Source organism: Helianthus annuus, chromosome 7 (assembly GCF_002127325.2).
Source record: "Helianthus annuus cultivar XRQ/B chromosome 7, HanXRQr2.0-SUNRISE, whole genome shotgun sequence".
NCBI classification, from domain to species: Eukaryota; Viridiplantae; Streptophyta; class Magnoliopsida; order Asterales; family Asteraceae; genus Helianthus; species Helianthus annuus.
This window is the reverse complement of record NC_035439.2, coordinates 131,130,426-131,145,469: the sequence shown is the minus strand read 5'-3', so window position 1 is coordinate 131,145,469 and position 15,044 is coordinate 131,130,426. Positions and strand designations below refer to the sequence as shown.

The 15,044-nt window shown below is 33.0% G+C and overlaps 1 long non-coding RNA gene across 1 annotated transcript; it reads right to left on the bottom strand.

Annotated features, from left to right (window-relative positions):
- Positions 1-1,778: 1,778 nt before the first annotated feature.
- Positions 1,779-3,162, bottom strand: LOC110867318. Its single transcript, XR_002551518.2, has 3 exons — positions 3,065-3,162; positions 2,537-2,590; positions 1,779-2,058 (listed from the first exon to the last, which is right to left on the bottom strand). It is a non-coding gene; the product is annotated as an uncharacterized LOC110867318 (long non-coding RNA).
- Between the last annotated feature and the right edge of the window lie 11,882 nt (positions 3,163-15,044).

Below are 15,044 nucleotides of genomic sequence, written 5' to 3'. Positions count from 1 at the left end.
TACATGCTCTGTTTTATTCCACCACCAAAAACCCTTAATTCAATCACAAATTTCTTCATAAACTTAAACCCATCATCACACTTGATGCATTTGGTCCCCTAAAACCCAACAATTCCCCCAAATTTCGATCATTTTGTGTTTGATTTCCTCAAAATCCTACACACTCTGTTTCAGGTAACTGTTGTTTGATTGTTGATTATTTTGGTTCTTCAATATAAAAAAACAAAAAATTGACTGTCTGTTATGTTCATGTAGGTGATTGATCTTGAAGACCTCTGTTGAAAATGAAAACAAAGGGATAAATCTTATTGACCGGAGTTGCAGGTTTCCGACGACAGTTTGCACTCTGTGGTTCCCTCGGACTCGAAACTGTGGTTGTGGTGGTGAATGGCGGTGGCAATGGTGGTTGTGGTGGTGGCTGGAGGTGGCAGTGGTGGTTGTGGTGGTGGCTGGAGGTGGCAGTGGTGGCAGTCGTTGGAGAAGATGACCGGAGTTGCAGGTTTCCGGTGATGGAAGTAGTGGTGGTGTTATATATGAAAGGGATATTAAGTTGTGGTGGTGGCTGGATGTGGCAGTGGTGGTTGTGGTGGTGAATGGCGGTGGCAGTGGTGGCAGGGGGTAATATCACATAGTGAACAAAACACAGGGGGTAAATATGAAAGGGCATTATAGTCATTTCAAGTTATAGTCAACAGATCAGTCAACAAATTTGAGGTCGGGGGGTAAGGTTGCGACATAACAGCAAACGTTGGGGGGTAAAATTGCAATTATTTCGTTAGGGGGGTAAGGGTGCCAATCACCCCAAACCACAGGGGGTAAAATTGCAGTTTACTCTAATTTATATATATGACCAAACTCAGTTTTAAAAATAAAAGGTATATCAAAACACAGACTTAGAATAAGCCGCTAAGATGACACATCAAGATTATGATATATGGTTATCGCGGTGGGATATCGGTAATTTATAATATAGTGAACAATATATCTATACTACTTTATTAAGAGCACTGAGTTTTCTACCCTTATGGTAATTTACAATGTGTACACATTTTAAAGCAACATGTACAAGAAAGGCAAGCTATTTTAGAGGGGGTAAACTTACACATTTTCTAAAGTTTTAAGACACTTTAGGGGTATAATTGGAATTCTGGATTACCTGAGCTTTTAAAGCTTGCTTCTTCATTTATGGCCGACCCATCATTGAGATTGAATGTGGAAATTGAATGCCTTAATTGCTATCAGTTACCCCATGAACTCAATCGTTCCTCCTTCAATGAGATTATAAAAAATGGTCCTTGAAAATGGAACATAACAGCCTCTGAATTACGTAGGACACTCGGTCGGGATTCTCTTCTTTTTCCCAACACAAATCTTCATTGATTTTCCATCGCTGCTGATTATTCCTTCATTATCTTCTTCATATTCCTCCATTTTCACCCATTTTAGATCAACACCCCATTTGGGATTTTTAGTTTTAGTCAACCCTATTGCTTCTTCTGGTAATCCGTCATGGTTTTGTTCTCGGGGAGGGAAACGAATGGCTCATGTTCTTGCTAAGGCCACTCTCGGCCTCACTTATCCTGCGGAAGTTGATTCCCATAAGGCATTGTTCTTGAATTTGATCGTTATCTTGATTTTTATTGGTTGGGTTTTAATAGTTTACTATGCACATAAGGTGTTCTATGAAATGCTTATGATTTTGTGTAAGAACCGCTTTTTCGTCTTAATAAAATAACATACAAGGGTGACTTACAGGTTTTTAAATAACAACCTTAATGCATACTCTTGACAAAATTTGGGCATGACCCGTCCGTAAAACGGATATACCCCTGTTTTAACCATAATCAAACTAAATACAATTCTACGATTCGTTCGACTTGAAACTACCAAAAACCAAGACTACAAGTTTTTTAAAAAGTATGACTTCTAACTAAGTTATACAAAACCAACAAGTATTTGACCAAAAACATTAGTACAAGCTAGCGGAAGCGCTTAGTATGACATAGCATGAACACGTGCTCGCTCTGATTCTCCAAGTCGCCTAAATTGAGGATTTACCTACATTCAACAACAAAACTTTAAAAAGTTAGTCGTTATACTTGTTTGCTTATAATACCATCGTTTTAGTTCCATTCGTGCATGTACTTTCATTTTTTCTTACGCATTCAATTACCCAGTTAAATGGGTATAACATATACTCTCATAATGAGATTTAAGCATACTCTTACGACCCGGTAACATCGGGTTAATTGCTTTCAACATAAAACTTTCGTTCTATCCGTATAACGAATTGAACTTCATGCATTCGTTATTACATTCATGACCACCCGTTCCAAACGGATGGTACCTTATTCTTACTCGACTTGTTCAACTTGAACAGGTCGACTTGCATAGCTTATCGTGACCTTCGTTAACATAACCAAATCCGCAAGGGATTTGCTATCTACTCGTTAATCGCCATAAACATTATAACAATGGTTGTTTCTCATAATTATTAATAAAATTTTAGTAAGGATTTGTATGCAACGGAACATACCTCGGTCTTGCGTGCCTTCCGTTTTCTTAGCGCTCGTACCTTCTTCCTTCACGCCTACATTACAACATTCATTCATTTGTTTAGTGTATCTACTTCATTCTACCCTTTTCCAAGTTACACATACATTTATCTCTTAAGCATTTCATCAAACGCTTGGTAGGCGTCATAATTAAGGAATAAGGTACAAGTCTTTAAAGCATATCTTTACTAGTTCATCATCACCCAACATTCACATCTATTCTAATTTGCATAATTATTTCCTCCTACATCAATTTATCTAGCATTCAACTGTTACAAACGAGATCATCTATCAAGATAACATACATTCATAGTCATTATGATCTTCCTAATCATAACACAATTTCACAAAGTGGGTTTTCACTACAACCCTTCATACAACCTAAATCAAACATGATTCTTGTTCTAGAAAGCAATTTCTAACTCAGATTTTCCACAATTGATACAAGAAATCATGATTGGGTTTAACCCCTCATTCTACAAATCATATTTTCAGAAAATTAAGCTTACCACTTAAGAAATTGGGGTTAGCTATTCGAATTTATTGACTCATGCACTGGATTAGCTTGAGAATTTGGATTCAATTGCTTGGTTTGCTTGAGCTAGGGTTTCCCCCTCCCCTGCCTTGTTCGATCGATCCCCCAGACACACTTTCAGTGTGTTTGGGGTTATAATTGTTTTTTTATTTAACTTAACATCTTTACACTTTCACCCCCTTTACTTAGTTGTTAATTACAATTCTAATATTAAAACCACATTTAAGTACCATCTTGCCATAAACCCTTAATTATGTTAAGTTTATTATTTATCCTCACTTATTTTATTGTGTTATCGTTTTTGGGGCGTTACATTTTGGATGGTGACTTTCTGACTAAAACGAAGAATACACATATACACGGTGTTGTTTTGATATTTTTGTTTGCTGGTTTTAATTTAGAGTAAGTCTCACGGTTGGCTAAATGTACCCCTTTTACCGAGTGTACCCCCTTGATTTGATTGATTTTTATTTATTTTTAAAGCGTATATGGTTGCCCGTATAAGATGTAGCATACTTTACTAACTTCACCTAATCCAACAAGTATTTTTAATCGATGTATGACTGCCAATGTACATTGTGCACTCCGTCAACAGCCCATGGAACATATTAGACACAGCTACAGCCGTAGTATGCCTGACCGACATTACAATAGCCTACATCGCAGACGTGTAGCTTCATAGTTTTGTGAGCCAAAACGAGAAGCTAAAACAACTTGGAAAGCCCTTGGTCCCGAATCTTGATGCAGGGTTGTGGTATTACTCTAGGCACCCTAACTACTTTGGCGACCAGTTATGGTGGTGGGGTCGGGCTATATTCGGTTGGAACCTTGGGTGCACTTGGGTCTTTATTGGTCCATTGGTTAACACCTTGTGTTTGGCTTATGTGACCATACTTGTTGAAAGGGGCTGAACAGTATAAGTTGTACCAAAAGAGAACCTCTGTGTGGGTATCATGGTTTAAATCATCTGTAATTCAGGAGGCTAAGGAAAAGGGTTGTTGACTTTTAGTTGGTCAACAAAACTGTTTTGAGTGAGATGAGTGTTTTTTGAATTATATATATATATATATATATATATATATATATATATAATGTAAGTATCTATGAAAAACCCATTTAATCTAGAAAACTTGGGAAACCTGAATTGTGTGGACAAGATTGATCCACGTCATATCTTTAAAACACATGTTAAAAGGGAAAATTGGTCATTTGTTCAAGCATTCACTTCACCCTCTTCCCCATCCCATCAAGTCACATTTATTACCCATCAACTCATCACCTTTTTAAACCAAAAAATATGTACAGAACTTCCATTTCTTTCTTCCTTCTTCATCCTCCCTTCCTTTCTTCTTCAAAACCCTAACTCCATTGCTTTCTTCCATCTTTCATGGCTGATTTTTAAGTTTATTCTCCTAGCCGTGTATTCCGAAACAACTTCATCGGCGATGAATCACCAGCGGTTTACTTCCAGCAGGCATCAGGTTCTTCAGGTATGTGAATGAATCAAAAATCTGTTCTCTTTTTTTTAGAAGACAATCAAGTTTTTTTTTTTTTGTTCATGTTCTTCTTTTTTTAGGAGTCAATCATCTTCTTTTATGGGTAATCATATTCTTTTGGTTCCTGTTCTTCGTTTTTTATGAGTCAATCATGAACACCCAAGCAACCAATTTGTATTTTCTTTTTGTTTTGTTGGTGTTTGAAACCCATTACTATACAAGTTTATAATTTATGGTATAATCAGGTGTTGGACATATTAGAGATGAGAACATGCAGCCAGAGGTAGAACTTCAACAGTCTCACTTTCAGATGTTTTCACCAAATGAAGAAGGTTTTAACATTTAGATTTAAAAGCTTTTTTTCTATAAAAAAATACCTTATTCTTGTAATTCTAATTATCCTTGCAAACTCGATTTTCAGATATGTGGAGTGATGAGTATGACGAGGAATCACCGCTACGCGCACGAGCTAACGACAGAGGGAAATTCCCGCTAAACGGACACGATGTTCATGAAGGTTATCTTTAACCTTTTTGGCAGCATGAAACCATAAATATTTTTGAAATATATTCATTCGTAACATTGTAACATGTGTTAGCACTGCAATAAAAGTGTTAGCACTGCAATAAAAATAACTTTTACGTTTGTATTTTTTTAAATATGCATTGTTTACAAGTCTCATATGCATTGATCAACGTAACACGTACACATTACACATGTAACATGTGTTACAACCTTACAGAAAATTAAAAAAAATCCATAATGGTGTTACAAAATGTAGCCCTTTTGACAAGGTTTCCAAAAAAGATACATTTTATGTTATTTTTCAAAATTACTCAGTTGTAACATGTGTTAAATATGTAGCCGTTATGGTTTTTTTTTTGGGAAAAAGTTCAGTTTTCATTTAATTTACATATTTTATACACAGATGAACATGGAACTCCCCGCTACTTTGTAACTCAGACCCCACAAGGAACCAAATATTGGACTCCTATTGTTGACAAGGAGTTCCATCCCGTTCTTGGAAAATCATACGACACATTTGAGGAGCTTATTGCAATGTATAAAGCATACGGATATCAAGCTGGCTTCAATGTAAAAAAAAAAGGCGCAAACAAAGGTTTGGAATGGGTATGCGACGCACAAATACCTTTGGTGCTCGAAAGCTTCTAAACCGCAACAGAAAAGGACGTTCGACACTCTCTGTGAGTCTTCGGTGATGACCAACAGGAAAAGTACATTCACACACACTGATTGCAAGGCACAGATTCTTGTCCTCATCACGCAAAACCCTACTCGTTTTGTTTTACACAACTGGATTGATGTCCATAATCACCCCTATTGATAACTACATATGCAACAACCCATTGTTAAATATGTAACGACTAGGTAGGTGTCATCTTTGTTTTCAATGTTACACACCTGGACAAAAGGAATGATGTGACCAACGGTTTGTGTTAATCTGGTTTATAATTATTGTATATCCATGTTACACATGTTACATAGAGTCGTTGCATATATTTATGACAGAGGATAACACATGTATATCCAGGTTACACATGTTACATAGAGTTGTTGCATATTCTATACCAGAGGATAGCACATGTATATCCAGGTTACACATGTTACATGTATGTGTAACTCATGTAACATACGTTTACATACATGGAGTTACATGTCTTACATAAGTGGTAACGTATGTATACTCATGCTATACACGTTACACCCTTATGTTAGAGACTCTGGCCTACAACCTGAGTATACACGTGTTAATGTGTTTTTTAACCTCATGGTGTTATATTAGGAAGCTATACATAACACAAGTTACATTTGAAGTCTTTGCACCCTTATAAATTTTCCTTTTCCATCTGTTTATGTGTTATATTAGAAAGTTAAATGTAACACAAGTTACATATCCTGATCTTCTTACACCTTCATGTTTTTTTACTCCATAAATGACGTAATATGGTTGGATTGTACGCCACTTTATTGTAACATCTCGCATTTTTGATCTTTCCATTTTTGGCAAGTCTGCTTGTACTTTCTATTTTTGTAAGTTGTACCTTTGTGGTATTTGGTTTTATTCCCAAATTGTACACGAGACTTGAATTCATAATGAAAGTGCGTGATTTTATTCATATTTGTGTTTGAATGCTATGTATTGTCGAAACAATTGATATTATGTTGAAACTATGTTAAGCACGTAAAAACAGTGAAATTACATCTTAATCTCAGCTCTTAAATTCATCGTTGCCAAGAGATTACCCTAAACCGTACAAAAATTGGGAATTTATACGTTAATTCGGTGAAAATATCAAAATTTGGGTTAAAATGGTTTTTATACTATTTTATTAATATTTTAAATAAATTAATTAATAATTAGAATTAAACAAATAAGTATTTTTATTAAAATCTTATTAATTTTTGATGTTTTGGTTAGTTAAACTAACCTGGTTAGCGAAATCTTGGTTAAATCAGCTAACCAGGTTAATTTTACTAAAGGGCAGCACTAACTGAGTTAGGAAACTTAGTTAGTGGAAACTCAGTTAGTGACTTTAACTAACTGTTAAAAAAAGGGTTATACATGCATGGAACCGGATTCGAACCCGTGACCTTTTGCTTCACAGTCAACACACTAACCACTCGGTCGGGAACACCACATCCGACATAACTCGAAACCTTATTACATTTAACACGTAATTAAATGTTTCGAATTAAATAATAACCGCCAAAAACCAGTCATCTTCTCCGACCTAGAACGTCTTCCTCCGACTGTTGAGATGTTTACCGGTTTCCGACCTTCCATCTCCGTAACTGACAACCCACAACCTCTTTAAAATCACGACCAAACTTCTTACAATCGTTCCTTTCACAATCCGATCACCGAAACATCGAACACTCTTTCGTGGTCATTGTTTCGCCGCCGAAGACCCACAGGATCGTGCCGGAGCTTGAAGGTTCTGCCGGAGAAGACGAAGTTCGCCGGAGAACCGCAGGAGCAGACAAAACGTCCGGTAAACCCCCCCTCCGACCTCCTTTCAGTTTCTTTTTCTTATTATTATTATTATTATTATTATTATTATTATTACTATTAATATTATTATTATAAACAGATTATATTTATTATTAATATTAAATCAGAAAGTATATTTAAAATCAGAATTTTATTTAAATATTAAATCAGAATGTATATTTATAATCAGAATTATTTATGAAATCAGATTTATTTATTTTCAAAACTATTATAAAATTTACTATTTAAAATCTGAATTATTCTTTATTAAATTAGATTTATTAATATTATTATTAATATTGAAACAGATTTATTAAACAGATTTATTTATAATTTAAATCTGAAATATTATTAAAGATCAGAATTTTTATTTTATAATCAGAATTATTATTTAATTACTATTTGAATCAGAATTTGTATTTTTTTATAAATCAGAATTTATATTTTATTATTTATAATAATCAGAATTTTTTATATATAATAAACAGAATTATTATTATTTTCTGATTTGTTATTTAAATCAGAAATTTTCAGAATTTTTATTATTTTCTGATTTATTATTTAAATCAGAAATTATCAGAATTATTATTATTTTCGGATTTATTATTTAAATCAGAAATTTATTTTTAAATCAGTATTATTTTCAGAATTTATATAAAATCAGAATTATTATTTATTATTAAATCAGATTTATGTTTTTAAAATCTAAAATTATTATAAGTAGATACTATTTTAGTTAGATTGGAATTGTTATTTTATAATCAGTTATTATTGAAAATCAAAATTTTTAATAATATTTAAACATATATATATATATATATATATATATATATGAATTATTATTTTAGGTGTACTTGATAATTAGAAATCATTATTTATATAATCTAACATTTTAGTAATAATATTTATAATACTTTGGTAAAATCAGTTATAATATTATTACATAACAATCAATATTTATTTTTACTCATTTATTTATAAGATGTCACATATTACATTAAATATACAAAATATGAGATATATGATTGAAATGTTAATTTTATTTTCATAAATGCCTTGTTATTTAATAATCTCCAAATTCCCAATATTTAACAAAATCCTTCAAAATTAATAGGGTAATTCTCTTGTGCACGTCCCTTGGGGAATCCTTGATTCTTTATCTTTTCCAAGAAATACGCAACGCAACCGAAGGTGAGTATACATGCCCCATTTTCTGTTTTATCACATTTTGGGTGCTGTATGCATTTCCTATATCAAAAACACTATGTTAAACATTTTTACACTGTCAATCCACATTTCATGTGAATCTATTTGACTCATGTTAATCATGTTATGCTAATGTTAAACATTTATGATTGTGTGTTCATTAACTTTGCAAGCCTCCCCTAACAATGGCAGCGCTGTAGGTTGAGAAACGCCCCTCCAATAATATTATGGGTATTGTTAGGATTTTTATTCTATGTTACCACCCTTTTTGGGTTAGGCTATGTTAATTGCGTTAAACTTTGGTTTGAACACATAGATTTCATCGTTACGAGTATAACTGTTGATATGAACTCAAGTATTCACGTGGATTTGATTATGTTAAACTATTTTAAACCTATTATGCTATATTCAAACTTGTGTACTCGCCAACATGTTTTGTTGACTTTATTTTAAATGCATACTGCAGGATGATGAATCAAGATTGGAAGAAACAAATAGGATGGCTTAGAAACCCACCATGAAATAAATTATGTTAATGTTTGTTATTTCCTTTTCTTGTTAATGTATGAAAACTTTGAGATTTTAATAAATGAAACTTTAATATATTGTCACATTTAGTGTTATGATGTCTTTGAGCAGTTTGTACGTCTCATCCCGATGTTTCCGCCATCGGTTGGGGTGTGACAGATTGGTATCAGAGCCATAACTATAGGGAATTAGGTAGGATTGCCTTACTTTTCCCTAGTCTATTGTAGGAGTACTCTGATACCAGATTGGTATCAGAGCCATAACTATAGGGAATTAGGTAGAATTGCTATACTTTTCCCTAGTCTATAGTAGGAGTACTCTGATACCAGATTGGTATCAGAGCCATAACTATAGGGAATTAGGAATGCCTTGCCTTGCCTAGTCTATAGTTTAGGAGCTTTCTCATTTATTTGCTGTTAAAGACATTATTCCTTTCTCTCTTCCTTGCTTCCCTCTATTCTTTTGGACTTCTAATATACATGCATTTCCTAAGGCTAACACAATACACACATGGAAGCTTTGAAGACACTCTTACAACACAATCGAAATGATTCATCAAGATAGGGGTGATTCCCACACTTGGTGATGATTTTCACTCAGCTATACTTTGATTTTTGCACGAAATCTACCCTCAAGTTAGGAGTGATATCCAAACCTTGTTAGGAGTTTTCCATTTCATATTCTAGTGGACCCTTATCTTAGGATAAGTACCAACCACATTAGGGTGCGATGTTATCAAGTTAGAGGTGAAACTCGCATCTTGTTAACTAGTCCCATTCCTTGATTTTCGATCTCGCCAAAGTTTCGATTTTTCCCAATCGATTAAGGACGTGTAGTAACTGGAAGGACAAACATCGTTAGTCGCTCCTCGATGAGAGTGTTTGTCTATTAGGCCAAAGCACGTCTCCTTAATTCGAAAAGGATTTCGATTCACTTTGGAATAGTCTTATGTTACGTTCCGTGACAATCCATGTTTTTATGATAAATCTCTTTTATGTTATCTCAATTATTATGTTTTACGTTAAATCTCTTTTTATGCGATCTTAATTTCCTTGTGTTTTACATTTGTATATTTTTTTCATTTCAATTTAATACATGCATACTAATATGTTATACTGGATTCGTGATTACTGGGTTATTCTTATGTGATGAACTTGTCTTTTAACCCACACCTTAACATGTATAGCACTATGCGTAGTGCTATAGGAGTAGCGCCCGCCCGTATTCTAGTGGTCATATTAAGTCTTTAATTGCGGTACACGATGGGTTGACCTGTTTATTCACATGCCAGTGATACGTTAATCTTGTTAACTAAGTGTGTCATGTGGTTTGTTCTGAATCTTATGCTAATATCATCAAGATAGGAGTGATTTCCTTACCTTGGCGATTAGCTTCTCGGAATTTTCAACTTCACCAAGGAGCTAGGGGTGATTTCCTTACCTCAGAGGTAGTTGCCAACTCTTTTTCGTTTTTAACGAAACTTTATATTTGAGCGTTATCTTCATTTCAAGTTTGGGAACACGAATCAGTTTTCTTCTTAAGATTTCGAGGACGAAATCTCCTAAAGTAGGGGAGACTGTAACATCTCGCATTTTCGATCTTTCCATTTTTGGCAAGTCTGCTTGTACTTTCTATTTTTGTAAGTTGTACCTTTGTGGTATTTGGTTTTATTCCCAAATTGTACACGAGACTTGAATTCATAATGAAAGTGCGTGATTTTATTCATATTTGTGTTTGAATGCTATGTATTGTCGAAACAATTGATATTATGTTGAAACTATGTTAAGCACGTAAAAACAGTGAAATTACATCTTAATCTCAGCTCTTAAATTAATCGTTGCCAAGAGATTACCCTAAACCGTACAAAAATTGGGAATTTATACGTTAATTCGGTGAAAATATCAAAATTTGGGTTAAAATGGTTTTTATACTATTTTATTAATATTTTAAATAAATAAATTAATAATTAGAATTAAACAAATAAGTATTTTTAATAAAATCTTATTAATTTTTGATGTTTTGGTTAGTTAAACTAACCTGGTTAGCGAAATCTTGGTTAAATCAGCTAACCAGGTTAATTTTACTAAAGGGCAGCACTAACTGAGTTAGGAAACTCAGTTAGTGGAAACTCGGTTAGTGACTAACCCAGTTAGTTAAAACTAACTGTTAAAAAAAGGGTTATACATGCATGGAACCGGATTCGAACCCGCGACCTTTTGCTTCACAGTCAACACACTAACCACTCGGTCGGGAATACCACATCCGACATAACTCGAAACCTTATTACATTTAACACGTAATTAAATGCTTTGAATTAAATAATAACCGCCAAAAACCAGTCATCTTCTCCGACCTAGAACGTCTTCCTCCGACTGTTGAGATGTTTACCGGTTTCCGACCTTCCATCTCCGTAACTGACAACCCACAACCTCTTTAAAATCACGACCAAACTTCTTACAATCGTTCCTTTCACAATCCGATCACCGAAACATCGAACACTCTTTCGTGGTCATTGTTTCGCCGCCGAAGACCCACAGGATCGTGCCGGAGCTTGAAGGTTCTGCCGGAGAAGACGAAGTTCGCCGGAGAACCGCCGGAGCAGACAAAACGTCCGGTAAACCCCCCCACCCCCCCCCCCCCCCTCCGACCTCCGTTCAGTTTCTTTTTCTTTTTTCTTATTTTTTTATGTTTGCTGTTATGTTTTTTATTATTATTATTATTATTACTATTAATATTATTATTATAAACAGATTATATTTATTATTAATATTAAATCAGAATGTATATTTAAAATCAGAATTTTATTTAAATATTAAATCAGAATGTAAATTTATAATCAGAATTATTTATGAAATCAGATTTATTTATTTTCAGAACTATTATAAAATTTACTATTTAAAATCTGAATTATTCTTTATTAAATTAGATTTATTAATATTATTATTAATATTGAAACAGATTTATTAAACAGATTTATTTATAATTTAAATCTGAAATATTATTAAAGATCAGAATTTTTATTTTATAATCAGAATTATTATTTAATTACTATTTGAATCAGAATTTGTATTTTTTTTATAAATCAGAATTTATATTTTATTATTTATAATAATCAGAATTTTTTTATATATAATAAACAGAATTATTATTATTTTCTGATTTGTTATTTAAATCAGAAATTTTCAGAATTTTTATTATTTTCTGATTTATTATTTAAATCAGAAATTATCAGAATTATTATTATTTTCGGATTTATTATTTAAATCAGAAATTTATTTTTAAATCAGTATTATTTTCAGAATTTATATAAAATCAGAATTATTATTTATTATTAAATCAGATTTATGTTTTTAAAATCTAAAATTATTATAAGTAGATACTATTTTAGTTAGATTGGAATTGTTATTTTATAATCAGTTATTATTGAAAATCAAAATTTTTAATAATATTTAAACATATATATATATATATATGAATTATTATTTTAAGTGTACTTGATAATTAGAAATCATTATTTATATAATCTAACATTTTAGTAATAATATTTATAATACTTTGGTAAAATCAGTTATAATATTATTACATAACAATCATTATTTATTTTTACTCATTTATTTATAAGATGTCACATATTACATTAAATATACAAAATATGAGATATATGATTGAAATGTTAATTTTATTTTCATAAATGCTTGTTATTTAATAATCTCCAAATTCCCAATATTTAACAAAATCCTTCAAAATTAATAGGGTAATTCTCTTGTGCACGTCCCTTGGGGAATCCTTGATTCTTTATCTTTTCCAAGAAATGCGCAACGCAACCTAAGGTGAGTATACATGACCCATTTTCTGTTTTATCACATTTTGGGTGCTGTATGCATTTCCTATATCAAAAACACTATGTTAAACATTTATACACTGTCAATCCACATTTCATGTGAATCTATTTGACTCATGTTAATCATGTTATGCTAATGTTAAACATTTATGATTGTGTGTTCATTAACTTTGCAAGCCTCCCCTAACAATGGCAGCGCTGTAGGTTGAGAAACACCCCTCCCATAATATTATGGGTATTGTTAGGATTTTTATTCTATGTTACCACCCTTTTTGGGTTAGGCTATGTTAATTGCGTTAAACTTTGGTTTGAACACATAGATTTCATCGTTACGAGTATAACTGTTGATATGAACTCAAGTATTCACGTGGATTTGATTATGTTAAACTATTTTAAACCTATTATGCTATATTCAAACTTGTGTACTCGCCAACATGTTTTGTTGACTTTATTTTAAATGCATAGTGCAGGATGATGAATCAAGATTGGAAGAAACAAATAGGATGGCTTAGAAACCCACCATGAAATAAATTATGTTAATGTTTGTTATTTCCTTTTCTTGTTAATGTATGAAAACTTTGAGATTTTAATAAATGAAACTTTAATATATTGTCACATTTAGTGTTATGATGTCTTTGAGCAGTTTGTACGTCTCATCCCGATGTTTCCGCCATCGGTTGGGGTGTGACATTTATACTCCAAATACATGCAACACTGCTTGGAACATTTGTTACATGGTTATATATTGGGATCTTTGTTCCACCCTCATCTTACAAATGTTTAAGCATATCAAAACCCACTTCATATTGGTTTAACATATGTCACACCATATTCAACCATTTTCAACTAGTATATTTGTTGTATATGCTACAAGGGTTCCTATATGCTACAATTTTTTAATGTGTATAAATTGTCACATTTAGCCTTACCCTACGTAATTATCGCTCCCACCATTTTTATAGATCAATTGAGTAATGAGTATGGCGACTTGTCATTACCACCACGTACCAATCAAGGTCAAACATTTCCACGTATGGGCTCATATGTTCATGAAGGTTTTGATTGGATAATATCTTTTTATCAATTTCCATGTTTTGTTTGTGTTACTCCAAAATAGATAACATATGTACAACCAAGTTACATATGTTGCATAGTGTAGTTACGTGATCTACACCAGAGGCCAACACTTGCATAGTGATGTACTGAAAAGTACATATGTTTATAGTGTATATTTTGGTCAGTTTTTAGTCGTTTTGTGTCTGGTTTTGGTTAGAACTATGATACTGCTGACGTTAAGCTTTGATTTCAGGTCCCGTAGCTTAAAGTGTTGAAAAACGAGGAAAAACGAGCATTTCGGAAGAAAAACGGGATTCGTACGCGCGTCGGAGAAGCTGGAAATCGGAAAATAATAAAAAAATCAAGAAATCAGGCTTTGAGGCGCCGCGTGCGCCACACCACCCTCGCGTCACGCGAGGGTCCCTATTTTGACCAGATTTGACTTTCGAATTAGGGTTTGACTTCTAATTACCAAGAAACTGAACAGAAACCCTAGTGACGAATTAGAGAGACTTTGAAGCATTCGGAGAGCATTCTTTGGAGAAAATTGGAGATTCGAAGGCAAGGGAATCATTGGTACGAGTCGAGATTGAAGAATCGAAGAATCAATCGGGTTTCCTAATCCCTTGTTTTATCGATTACTTTCTTTGAACTTTGTTGCAATGAATTCTGTTTTAGACATCTTTGTTTTGTTTTCAGTTACTAAGATGCTTGGCTAATTTCATAAACCACCTAGACTATGATGATTGGATTGATATAAAGATTTTATCTATTTCGTTATTTGCACGATGTGTATGGGTTGATTGTGTTTAGT